Below are 14010 nucleotides of genomic sequence, written 5' to 3'. Positions count from 1 at the left end.
AGGAGGGAAAACAGTACACCTCTCTGAACAGTGTCTGGGAGGCTGTGGTTGCTGCTGCACGCAATGTTGATGGTGAATAGATCAAAACACTGACAGAATTCATGGATGGCAGGCTTTTGAGTGTCCTTACAAAGAAAGGTGGCTATATTGGTCACTGATTTGTTTTTGTTTTGTTTTTGAATGTCAGAAATGTATATTTGTGAATGTTGAGATGTTATATTGGTTTCACTGGTAATAATAAATAATTGAAATGGGTATATATTTTTTTTTGTTAAGTTGCCTAATAATTATGCACAGTAATAGTCACCTGCACACACAGATATCCCCCTAACATAGCTAAAACTAAAAACAAACTAAAAACTACTTCCAAAAATATTCAGCTTTGATATTAATGAGTTTTTTGGGTTCATTGAGAACATGGTTGTTGTTCAATAATAAAATTAATCCTCAAAAATACAACTTGCCTAATAATTCTGCACTCCCTGTATGTGATGGGGCCTACTCCGTGCTTCACATATAGTTCATAGGTTGGAGTTCCAATCGGAGGAACCGGACATGAGTCCTCCAACCGGGAGTCCCTTTTACAACCAAGACAAAACAAATTTCCAAGTCTGCTAAGACCAGGCATCTTCGCTCACTAGTCTAGCTTCAAACTTCAAAGGATTATCGTTTACGATAGTCTCGTGAATACATGAGTCCTTCGGCTTTGGTACTTGCAAGTTCCAAATCAAAGTGATCCCGAAGGGATACCAAACCAAATGTCCAACTAAGGACCAAACCAAGTGTCCAACTAAGGACTGGGAGACGCTCCACTTATACTTAACTGAAAATATCGATGACGTCACCAGAAGACTTGTCTTATTGTTTCGCTCTACCAAACATCAAGGGTCCAAATCAGGGCGATAGCCAGGGCAGCAGTCCTTCGTAGCCGTCGGGAAGCGGGGAACCTCGCAGCAAAGACTTTCGGACCACGTCGACATGCAGGGGTCGATGAAGTGGCGGCCTTCCTCCAGAATTTTCACACGAAGCTCCTCACAGACCTCAGGCTTGGACCGGTACCGCTGGTATAGCCCCACGTTGGGCGCCAACTGAGATACTGGGTTTTTCAGAACCGGTACTGATCCGGTAACCCAGCGGTGCCAGGGTACACCCAAAGACCTCGGGTACTTTCCTGATTCAGACCACAGAAACTCAGAGTCTTCCAGGTGAAGTCAAAGATCGAATTTATTGGCTGCAACCAAGTAACAAGCGTCCTAGAAGTACAACAGCACAGTTTGTATGTTCTCAGGAGACTGTGTGTCAATGCAAAATCAGGTTTCCTTATATACAGTTTTTTAAGCTTCAGGCAAACATTCTTGACATTTTGGTTGGTCATTCACATGTTTTCACTACAAAGGAAAAAACAGTGTCATGATGAAACCTCATATTTCATGTCATCCAACCCATAATAAATTACCCGGCAAGGCCTAGAATTTCACATCAGATAAGTGTGGACCCCCAATAAAAACGGGCACCTCCCCCTCGTAAAGTAAGAAGAAGAAAAGAGCAGGTGCAGGTGTGAGCAAGATTAGGCAGGGTGTGTGAGCGATAATAAGGGTTTTATGGCATGGTGTGCCTTGATGCTATCTGATTCGGCCACTGGGAGAGGGACTGACCAAACAGGTTTGGCCTGAGGCAATGGTTCCAGCTTGCCCAGGTCAGAGAAAAGTCAATCAAGGTGTACGTGTCCTTGGAATCAAATCCGACTGTATTATAAGCCTATGTGAGGGCAACTTTTAAAATGGCTGCCGTGTATAAAATGGGAGCCACAAGTGCAGGACGAAAATGGCGATTTCGAGGTGAAAACGCTGCTGGAATTGAGCGAAAATGCTCATGCTTAGTGTACTAGTCATTATCGGTCTTTTGATACTAAAATCGTACTGCTGTGGCAAAGTAAATTACATGGGTCCAGAATTTTTAGTACCACATTTCCTGGGTTACCTTGTAAATGGTCTTAAATATTTCTAGCGCTTTCAGGAACAATGTAAACAAAAGGTTCAGTCTGTATGGTTTAAGCTCAAAGAGCAGCCCTTAATTAAGCTTTTTCCCACACCAAACAACTTTCATTCCACTACTCAGGCTACCATATTCTCACACGCTCATGTGGACAATATGCTTCTAACTTGCCAATCTGACACCCCTAGAGGCTGCACTGCACACTAAAGTACATCTATTGACCAATCAAGCAGAATGTTAACATACCACCACTACTCTAAGACAGTAAACTGCACTGACTGTCACTGACTCTCTTCAGCAAGTACCCACTTTAAACTTTACTGCTTGACCTAAAAGGACAAGAATAAATCAGACTATGTGCAAAGCAGATCGAATTTCCATTTTGACAATCCACTTAAATCTTGGAAACCCACAAAGAATCCCCCACACAACACCAGTCCTCCCCTGATTCTCAACGATTGTGCAATTAACTCCTGCTACATCTAAGACTTGCCTCTTCCCTACAGCACTTCAGATAATATCTCAAGGCTTATCAATTCATGAACCTATCACTTGTGGTCTGGCCATTGCTACCCGATACCCTTATGATAAAGTATTAGTGGCCTGTATGTTAGAGAGATTCATGATACTAAAGATATGGGGAAGGAAGCAATAAGGCTGCTTAGACTGTTGTGATGCATTGCCTTCTATGTTAGGGGTGTAGGTTAAGGAAGACAATGATCATTTATTGAGTGACGTTTCAGTCATTACAAGGAACTACATAAATAGAGGATAAAAAGTCATCTGGTCTTCTATCATGTAAATAATGCATAGATGTGTTTTCTTACAAAACCATGACGCAATCCAAGATAAAAAATAATTGGGAATCAAATCACTTTAAAATTTAATGAATTGGTCACAGTTGCAAAGGTTGAATGGGGCTTAGTCTATTTTTTAAAACGTTCCTCATGCTCACTCACCATTTAAGGTCAAGCAACTGGCTCTCTTCCTTTACTCCTATGTCAGTCACTCAAGGTTTCCTTGTGTATCTCTTTGTCTCAATAACTCCAGGTACCTCTCCATCTCTCTATCATGTTTCATTTTAGTTTATGTGCCCAATTCATCTCTTAACAAATGTGGAATACTTTCATCCAGTGAATGTTAGTTCTTAGCCTGTACAATACTGTAGTGTTCACTCATTCACACAAAATGCAGACCCAAGCCAATATAGTTAATTCCTAAAATATATTATTTTTGCTGATTAAATTAATATGAGGAAGATGTGTAAAGAGTTATTGTTATGCGCAGTTCTAAATGCAGTCCAGCATATGATTGCTGTTAAGTGTCTCACTGTAAATAGTTCCCATGGCTGATATGTTGAGAACTGATATATATTTTGAATAATTGTGATTTCTGAAAGCTTTATCAGTAGATAATTTTTTACACCTTTGAGAAGACATAGGATTACCGTATCCAGTTGCCATTATACAGCACAGTCCACTACAGTGGTGCAATAAATCACAAACTACTGCAACAGCAAAGCAGAAAGCATGCCAATCTTAGTAAGGACATGCTTGAGGAGATGCTAGGACTGGTGCCTTTATCTTTTCTTCAGTAAGCATAAAGGCATGATTAAAAGAGAGCTCACTGATCGTTCTCTTTTGAATTCCTCAGACTGGGAGTAACTTAACAACAGAAGTTGTTACATAAGTTGTCATGGGTCTTCAACTTCCCTAAAAAAATGTTATGTCATTCTCCAATGGACGGCAACCCCATTAGGCAAACGTATAATTATCTTGTAAATTCACTTTGGAATAAGTGAAGAAACTTTAGAAGTGCCAGGTAAGATCTACACTACTTGTGAATATCTAGTACTACTATGGTAAATCAATTGATGTATACTAAGAGGTTATTATAGCACATCATTTCGGAATAAATAACCATAAGTTGCTACTGAATTTACATGTTATGCTATTCGTATTCTCCTGTAGTTGTGTCTTCAGAAATTCCTCTTCTTTATGCCTGATTTACCATTATTTTAGCATGACAAAAATCCTTTTTTTTTTTTTTTTATCTGTTTTTATTTTTCCAAAGAAAACATTACAAACTTGGGTAATAACTCAACACATTGCAAGTGTAACAGAGCAGAATTTGACCCACATAAAATAATGCCTGAAGAGCAAACACAGCATTGTACTCCTAGGTAAGTCAGAGACCCACACCTGATCCCACCCTGAATCCCCAAAAACCCATGTCTTACATCCCAATGAGACCAGACGTTTCAAAGCATAATCAAGCAAGGTAACCAACTTCCGCATTTGGTCGTCAAGAGTGCGAAGAGGGAGATCCTGCGTCCCCGTCCCCCACTGCCCCACTGCTATTCGCAGAGCCCGCGTCCCCCTCTGCGGTGAACTTTTCCAGCAGAATGCCCCAAGCAGCCACATCAGTGAGAGCCCTCTCACCCCTGCGTATCATTCGCATATGCTGCTCCTCTTCCAGCAAATCCCGCAACCAATCAGAAGTCACCGGGGTCCGCACACTCATCCAGCCTATCGCTACTCTACGCTTAGCCAGCACTAACGCTAACTGCACCATCTTATAGACCGCCCCTCTGCCCCGTGACCTGCGCACCACCCCCAGAAGACAAGACAAAGGAGTAACCTCCAACTCTATCTCCGTAGCCTCAGATATCGCTTGTATGACTTCCTGCCAGAATGCATAAACAGCACTACAGGACCAGGCCATATGCAGAAATGAAGCATTAAGCTAACCACATCTAGGACAACAAGCCCTTTGACCTGGGTCTATCTTGTTTAACTTGCTGGGAGTGATGTACGTTCTGTGGATAAAGTTAAAATGCAAAAGTTTAAACCTGTGATTGCAGGAGACTGTTCGAACCAAAGACAAGGTCGCCTCCCAATCATCGTCCTCGATAGGCATCCCCAAGTCGATTTCCCATGCTTTACGTCCCACGCTAAGCACCCCCGGTCGATCCTCCCGTAGAGCCTTATAGAACCGAGCGATCAAGTGAGTATCTTCACCCCAGTTAAGAAGACCGTGCAGAACCGAACAAGCCCTGGTGGCCATCAGGAATCCGTCCCAGATTTCGCGGTAACACTTTCAAGTTTGGCGTATTGCAGAAACTAACCGGTACCCAACTCAAAGAGCTCCTGGGTGTCAGGGAATTAAATAAATTCCCCATTAGGGTACAGATCACCAACCACCTCACAACCACCTGATCGCCAGGCCTCCATTGACATTGTCCTCACTATATCCCAAAATGGAGACAGATCCCATATCCTTAATTCCCTGTCAAAAGGAGCCCGCCTAAGCACCTGTTTAACCACCTGCTCCCAGATCCCGGCCGTGATTCTCACCAGATAAGGTGCAGCCGGGTCAGATCTGACCCCAGACATGAGAACATGCGCCGGTGCCCCCCCATCGCACATGCCAGTATACAACCTCTTTTCCCAATTATCCACCTCTGACATCCATTTCGTTGCATACTGTAGCAGCGCTGCAAAGTAATAATATCTTATGTTAGGGATTGCCAGTCCCCCCTCTAGATCATTCTGCAGAACGGACAGCACCACCCTAGTTCACTTTCCCACCCATATTAGGGAGATCAACAGGCTATCCCAGCGTCGAAAGAGCCGGGCAGGTAGTGGATACAATGAGTTCTGTACCAAATAGAGGCACTGGGTTAAAAACACCATCTTTCGACTGCTGCCCGACCCATAACAGCAAGGGGTAACTTGTTCCAGAAAGCCACTGAGCGCTCCAATCCTGCTACCACACGCTCAGTATTGTGTTCATTATACACATCCACTGAACTGGCGACCCAGACACCTAGATACCAAAATCACTCTACCTCCCACGCAACCCCAGATCAGGGAGCCCAGCCAACGGAATTCCAACCAGAGAACCCAGAGGGAACAGAAGTGATTTTTTCGTATTGATCTTAAGACCAGATACAGCCCCGAATACCTTCATTCTCTGCAACAGCTCCGGCACCGACACACAGGGATCCCGCACATATACCAAAGCGTCATCTGCATACATAGAAATCACATGAACGGCCCGACCCACCGGGATCCCCCACTGCGCCAACTCCTCTTGAAGCCAGATCGCCAAGGGGTCCACAGCCAGGGCAAATAAATGTGGCGAAAGCGGGCACCCCTGTTGAGTACCCGTACCGATCTTACAATCAGCAGACATCTCTCCCCCAACACACACACATGCTGACATAGTCGAACCCAAGCCAGAAAGTCGGATCCAAAACCCATTCCCCGCAGCACTTTCAATAAATATTCCCACTCAACGGTGTCAAACGCTTTCTCCAAATAAACAGACATCAATGCCATTTCCGACTCCGATCTCCGAGTCTCATGCATAACATGTGCCATTCGACGTAGGTTAAGGGACGTACTGCGACCCGGTATCAACCTACATTGGTCTTCATGCACCACACCCTGCATCACTCCCCTGAGTCGAGTAGCCAAAATTCTACAAAGTACCTTGATATCACTGTTCAACCTGGTGAGCGGTCGATACGATGATGGATCCACAGCATCCCCCCCAGCTTAAGCAACAAACACATTATACCTTGATGCATGGTGTCTGGCAACTTACCACACCCCCTCGCTTCCTCAAACACCTCCAACAACTTCTCCCCGAGTGTAGAGGAAAAAGCATGCCACAACTCCATAGGGAATCTGTCACTGCCAGGAGATTTAGATTTCGCCATAGCCGTCACAGCCTCTCCCACCTCCTCTACTGTGATCAGAAGTTCAAGCACATCCCTGCTCTCAGGGTCCAACCTCGGTAAACGCAACTGCTGCAGAAACCGATCCACACCCCCTCCTGAGGGTACCACGCCAGCCCCAGACACCATTTGAAAGTGGGACACCAATTCCCTGAGAATGTCCCTACACCCCGTGAGAAGCACCCCCTCAGTATTCCTTATGCTCAGAATCGGCGGAGCCTCCGCCTCCCGCTTCAGAATCCACGCTAAGAGTTTGCCTGACTTATCACCTTTGCGGTGCAACCGCTGCCTATACCCTTTGAGGGTTGTTCTACTTAATGTGTCCCAACATGCATTCATCTCCTTATTCAACCTGAGCTCCTCCCACCTGGTTGCGCTCGACTCAGGTGGCTGCCGCTGCACCTCCCCCAGAGGCCCCTGCAATGCCGCAAGGTCCTGCTCCAACTGTCTGCGCACCCTTCCCACCATGCTTATACATTTCCCACGGATGACCGCCTTCATAGCCTTCCATTCCAAACCACGAGACGCAGTCGTGTTCTAATTTAAGTCCAAATACTGTTTTATGGCAGCACCTACTCATTCTCGACATCCCTGATCAGACAACAAATCCGTGGGCATACGCCAACCTCAAGCCACACAAGGAAGATTCTCACCCCACCGCAACTGAAGGCGGACCGGCGCATTAGCTGATAAAAAATGACCCAAATGAGTAACATCCTGTACCTGAGAACCATCAATGCCCCCCAACAGAAACCTGTCCAGTCGAGAGTAAGTATCATGTGTTTTTGAATGACAAGTGTATTCCTTACCCTCAGGGTGTCGTTCCCTCCAACCATCCCAAAGGCCCAAGTGCTCCATCACGTCTCTGAGAGATTGTACCATTAGGGGTTTGGTTCCCAACTTTGGCGGGTAACGATCCAGCCCTCCATTTATTACACAATTAAAGTCCCCTGTCCAGACCAAGGACTTATCCAGGCTGTCCTCTAAGATCTCTAGTATCCTAGAGTAAAAGACAGGATCATCTGTGTTAGGAGCATAAATATTAAGGATCACACTGGGTAGGCCATACAAAATTCCCTCCACCATAACATAATGACCTTCCATATCCACCTCCACATCCATGTGATCGCCAATCCGGGCTTCCCAAACCCGATGCCCGTCGGGGGGCGCCTCCAGATCCCTCAGGTCTGCTAGGAGGCACTTTGTCCCACATCTCCAGCCAGCGCCACACTTCCACAGGTCACTCAAAAAAGTGTGATTTGCCCCCCGACAACACCTTCAAACGGGCCGGATACAGGAGCATGTATCTGATGTTCATGGTCCTGAGCTTCGCCTTAACTTCCATAAAGCCCTTACGAGAGCTCTGCACCTTATTGGTGTAGTCAGGATATATTGAGATCTTGCAGTTCTCGTAAATCGCCCTAGCCGACTCCCCTGCTGTGCACAGGAAACAGTCCCGGTCCTTGTAAATGAGCAAGCGTGCGGTAATAGCACTAGGAGGAGCACCAGGCCGCGGCGATGCCACAAGGGCCCGATGAACACGCTCCACCACAAACACCCTGGAGAGCCCCACCGGCTGCAACATGACTTTAATCCAGCTCTCCACTAAGGATTCCACAGCCGACCCCTCTGCTCGCTCCGGGAAGCCCAGCAACCTGATTTTGTTCCACCGAGACCTTCCCTCCACGTCCTCCAGCCTTGCCTCCAGCTGGCCCACCACAGATGCAGCCTGCGCCATCTGTGATCGCAATGTCCCCACCTCAGACTGCAGCTCCGCGATGGAACCCTCCGCCACCTTCACCTTGTCCAACACCTTCCAAAGATCCGCTCTCAACAGGTTGACCTCCATAGCGACTGTCAAGATTTTGCCCTCCAGCGCCACCTGGGAGCCCTGAATGGCCGCAAGTAGCTCCGCTCGTGATGGCTCACCAACACTCAGAGGCGCTCCAGCTACATCTCCACTCACCTCCAATCCCACCAGCCGCAGCGAAGGAGCCACAGGGGTAGTATACTGCTCCATAGTATTTCCCTGTGAAGCATCTGTCCATTTGTGATGCCCCATGTTGCACCACGCAGAGCCGAAATGCGACTGACCACCATCTGCGGCGTCCACACAACGGAGCCCCCCAAAGCAGTTGTTACAATACTTCACTCCCAAGGGGGACAGAGTCCAGCCAGGCAGAAGGACAGGATGGCCACAAGATCCACCAGCAGATGCAAAGCCAGCGGGAAACAGGCACCAGCAGAGTCAGCGCAGGAACAGCAGCACGGAGATGGTCAAGAAGAGCGAGAAGACAGCCAGGCCATTGGCAGAAGCCTTCAGGCTCTCTCTCCACGAATCCTTCCGCCCAACAATTCAGCTCCAGGAGGCCAGAAGGCCAAAAAGGCAGCCCGCACCCCAGGGCCTCAGAGGAACACAACGGATCACCTCCCTGCACCAATCGCCATCACCAGGCCCGCAGTGTCCAAATCTAGCAGGCTCAGCAACTCTGCATGCCGTTCGGAGCACAGGCCTGCTCCAAAAGCGATCCAACAATCAGGCCTCTCAGCATGGGCCCAATCCACATGTCGCCTCCACCGCCTATGGGCCGCCCCCCAGACACGGTGCCCTTAAATCTCCAGAGCAGGCCACGGGTGCAGTTTCACAAATACTTGGGGGGGAGTCCACCCCTCTCTAGCCCCCCCTCGACCGCTCACATTCACTCCTGGCACTGAAGAAGGGCCGCACAGCTCAAACGCTCAGCCGCGGGCCGATAGGATCGTGCGTGCGCCGCCTTCCGAGCGAGACAGCAATCTCCAGAAAAAGGGTTCCTGAGATGGCGGAACCCATCAGCCGCCCTCCCAATCCGATGAATCGGCTCTCCCAGCCCGGGGGAGCCACAGGATCACAGAAGGATTTCACCAGGCGGGAGCGCCCAAGAAGCGCGTCCTGTCAGCCATGTTTCTTGGCCACACCCCTCGACAAAAATACTTTCAAATTTCTAAGAATAAGTCACACCTATTCATACAAATAGCTTTGTGAATGATGTGTTGTTTTTTAAACAAGAAGTCCTAGTAAATTAAAAATCTGTATTTTTCTTAAATCCCCCAAGGTTTTCAAATCTCTCAATCAGATAGAAGTACAAACTCTTGTGTATTATTTTCTCAGGAATACCAATCTTATTTTTTAACTATTCTTAAACCACTCATATCTGCAAATCTGAGAATTGCCCTCTATCAATCTTATTATTTATCTTATGAGTCTGTTTCCTTTATTGCATGCCTTTAATATTAACCTATTATTTGCCTAAAACTTAACTCTCGCTCTTTCATTAATCATTACCCTGACATTTTCTCTGACTGTTAACTCTATCTGTTTCCATGAAAGTAACCTCAACAAAATCCCTAAACCAAACCATAATCTCACCTGAACTCTGTCCCTTTCCCTTACACACAGGCTAGCCCCAGCCATATGAATAACCTTTGCCTAACCCTAACTATCACCTTTCAACTAATTTGTACCTACACCCTATCGCTAAAAGTTACCTAGTCCTTAACATTTACCTTGATGCTTACAGTAATCCTGATTTTAATACTTGCTTTACCTTTCCCTGGGGTATTTTACTACAGTGTTACTCAACCCCTGATTTGTTTTATCTCACAGTTTTTGCTAATAGGTGAACTTTCCACCAAGAATATGACATTGTAGTACTTATATAAGTCTTAAAAGCAGGTTTCGAATGAAGAAATAATAAAACAGAAATTCCCCTGACAAGTAGTTTGTCAAGGTACTGATTAACAGGCTTGACCAATATTCAGTTCCTTAACTGCCAAGAGGAATTAAAAACTGAATAAATGTTCCTATCAGCATATCTGTCATTCTCTAACTTTTTGTATTCTAATTGCTTTGAAGCGGGGGTGGGGAGGATCGGTACAAAAATTATTTTGTTGGCGAAAAAGTGGTAAAGCCTTCATATCACATGAGACGCCTCAAATATTTACTTGTAAAGTGGTGGTAAGTTGTTGAATTAGTTGTGACATACAGAAGTAAAATTTAGAAAGAGGTATATAATTACATTACATTTTACTGCAACTGCAAAAAGCCATAAGTCACTTGTCCTCAGATTAGAATGTTACACTGGAATCATGAAATGTCTGACACAGAACAAAGTAAATGCCCACACCCTTCATCAACAAAACTTCTCAGGTTACAAAATCAAATTAAAAGCAATTGAAAGGGGATATTCTGAGGCATTATTTTATGACTTTGTTTTAGGATAATGTGCTAAAAGCTAGCAGAGCTAAAGTCCTGATGTATTGACACATTTGGCAGTGGTAAATGTGTATTTTTACTGAAACTCTAATGAATTGTGCTGCTTTTGATTGAATGGACGTTTGTTAAGGAAACTCCATATTTCACCAGTAACAAGACACAACATGAATGCAAATAAGAAACCTAAACACAACAACATACACAATTGAACAATAAGGACAACAAAACTTTGCAATACAACAAAAACACAACAGTGACACCAAAATGGACACAACAAATCAACCACCACAGAACACAAGTTAACACATTAACGATACCGCCACAATACACAATACCAGAAATATCAACTACTCAACCACAGTACAACAACACAACTTAACACAAAACATAATACAGCAACAGTCCAAACAACCCAACACAACAACTCAATTGTATTTATGTACTGTTGTGTTGGTGTTGTATTTTGCTTTTTGTTGTGCAGTGCTGTGTTGATATGTTGATGTGTGTGTTGCCATTTTGTGTTGGTGTGAAAATGGTATATTTTTATTTTGTACATGCTGTTTACCTATTATGCTATGTTGTTATGTTGCACTGTTATATTAGATTAGTTTGTGTTGTTACGCTGTAGTACGTTATTGTGTTGAGTTTGTGTTGTCTAATACAGAAAAAGGCCAAATATTGCTGTATATTAGGTACCTTGCATGAGCTGTGTTATTATGTTTTGCAGTCTGTTTGAAGTGTTGAGTTTTTGTACTGTGTACTTTTGTTGTCTAATTGTAATAATATATTTTGTCATGCTTTTGACTTATGTGTGTGCATTTTTATAGTGTGCTTAGTTATTGTGTAATGTTATTGTATTTTGGTGTATTGGGTGGGTGTAGTGGGATGTTTTACTGTTGCACTTGACTTGACTATACTGAATTGCTGTCATCATGTTGTGTTGTTTTATTGTAACGTGATAATGTTTTATGTTGGTGTGGTGAGTTTGTGCAAGGGAACCTCAACTGCAGTTAAACAATGTTATGATAAACACACTTTCATGGTATGATAGTAAAAAGTGATTGCACCAAACACAGTGCTATTTACAACCAAGAACAAATAATAGCACTGAACAGCACTTCCATTGGTTTCTACAAACTTCTTCTTAATGGCTACCTTCATTGACTTACCTTGAAAGAGTTTATAAACATTTACGACTACTTTATTTTTATTTAGTTTTCTTTACGTTAGTGGTTTTTAGTTAATATGTTTTATGACTTTTAGATTGACATTATGGGCCTGATTACAACTTTGGAGGAGGGTGTTAATCCGTCCCAAATGTGACGGATATCCTGCCCATTGTATTATGAGTTCCATCGGATATAATGGACTCGTAATACGGCGGGTGGTATATCCGTCACATTTGGGACGGATTAACACCCTCCTCCAAAGTTGTAATCAGGCCCTATATTTGCAATCTTAAAAGTGCATCGTCTCTTCTTCTTGCAAGTGCCTACAATCTTGGGTTTCATCTATGCTACTAGGTGTAAAAACATGGACCAATAAAAGACTTTGCCTTCCTGGAATGTTGTTGGAGCTGTGCTAAAGCAAAAGTAAAATTTACTCCAGTATTCTGCCGACCCATAGCGCACCAGTGACATTTCTTACAAAAGTACAAAAAAATTGAATGCATACATAAAATCATGGGAAAATAAAATCACATTTTAGAAATATTCTAGCCTGTGAAAGATGAAGAGAAGGCAAAGACCGACAATAGAAGATAGCACGTAAGTAGGAATCTAAAGGATGTGATTTTTAGAACAGAACAGACAGAGTAGAAAGGCGATTTAGAATTCAGAATGATTATGGAAAAGTATGCAAAAGAACGGTATGAAAAAGTGAGTAACTGAAGCATCCCAGAAGGATCAGAGATACAGATTGAAGCAAAAGTTTAGGTGTACACCATTTAACAAGTCCAACCAATTCAGTAGAAGCAAGGCTGTCAATACATGTATAAATAAGGTATAGAACATAAAACTGAGGACTGGGTGAAAAGATAGCAGCACCATTTAAGATAAGGGGAGTTATGGCCCATGCAAGAAAGGCGGAATAAAGGTTGATGCCTTAGCCTGAACCTCACACAGCCTTCACATGCTTGATCTTTGCACTACAAGTAGCTAACAACCACACAAGCCTAATTGAAGAGTACCACCTGCCTCTCTTCCTGTCATTTCCCAAACCTTGGCTGTGGCTGTTCTTTCATCTCTCTACATACCTCATAGTACTTTTTTTTTCAACGAGGGGAAGGTTGAAAGTTGTTTGCATGCTGGTAAAGAATTCCAGGGGCCAGGATTCTCCCTCTAGATGTGGGATGCAGCTCCTGCCTTGCATTATTACCAGTTGAATTACTAGCTAAACAGTTAAAAAAAAGAATAGACATTTCAAACACAACACTGGAGTGTGAAGTATAAGTAGAAAAAAGGACTAGATAAACTATTGCTAAAAACAAATCAACAAGTGGACAAATACCAAGCAGAAATTCAAGCAAGAAAGACCAGTAAAGGAGACATAAATGACTATGAAAATAAAATACTTTACACATTTTGAAATAAATGTGTTAACATACGCTACAAGAGAACAGGATTGTCATCCACAAGAGATGCTAGTTTTTAATTTAAAAGTATCTGTACTAGTGTACAGACGGTAGAAGAAGGAAGTAAACAAGCAATCACATTAACTTCGAAGCAGGTGCCTTTTTAGTGTGAGAAGTAAGTAAAAAGGCAACACAAAATGATGGAAAAGAAAAGAAAGGATGAGGACCAACACCTAGACAAATGGAATGATAGGAAACACTTTTTAAATAATATATTAGTAGTTGTGAATAAAATAAAATCTACTTAAAGGGGTCTCTTTTATATTTATATGTTGAACATTTTTTAAAGCAAAGTTAAGGTGCTCAAACACATGAGACAATTAAGGCTCAGAATGTTTCTCTATACATTCCAAAGGGTTTACATAAATAGGAACCAGCATCGAGTTT

Source organism: Pleurodeles waltl, chromosome 4_1 (genome assembly GCF_031143425.1).
Source record: "Pleurodeles waltl isolate 20211129_DDA chromosome 4_1, aPleWal1.hap1.20221129, whole genome shotgun sequence".
NCBI classification, from domain to species: domain Eukaryota; kingdom Metazoa; phylum Chordata; class Amphibia; order Caudata; family Salamandridae; genus Pleurodeles; species Pleurodeles waltl.
The sequence above is the reverse complement of the archived record's forward strand: the minus strand, read 5'-3'. Positions refer to the sequence as shown.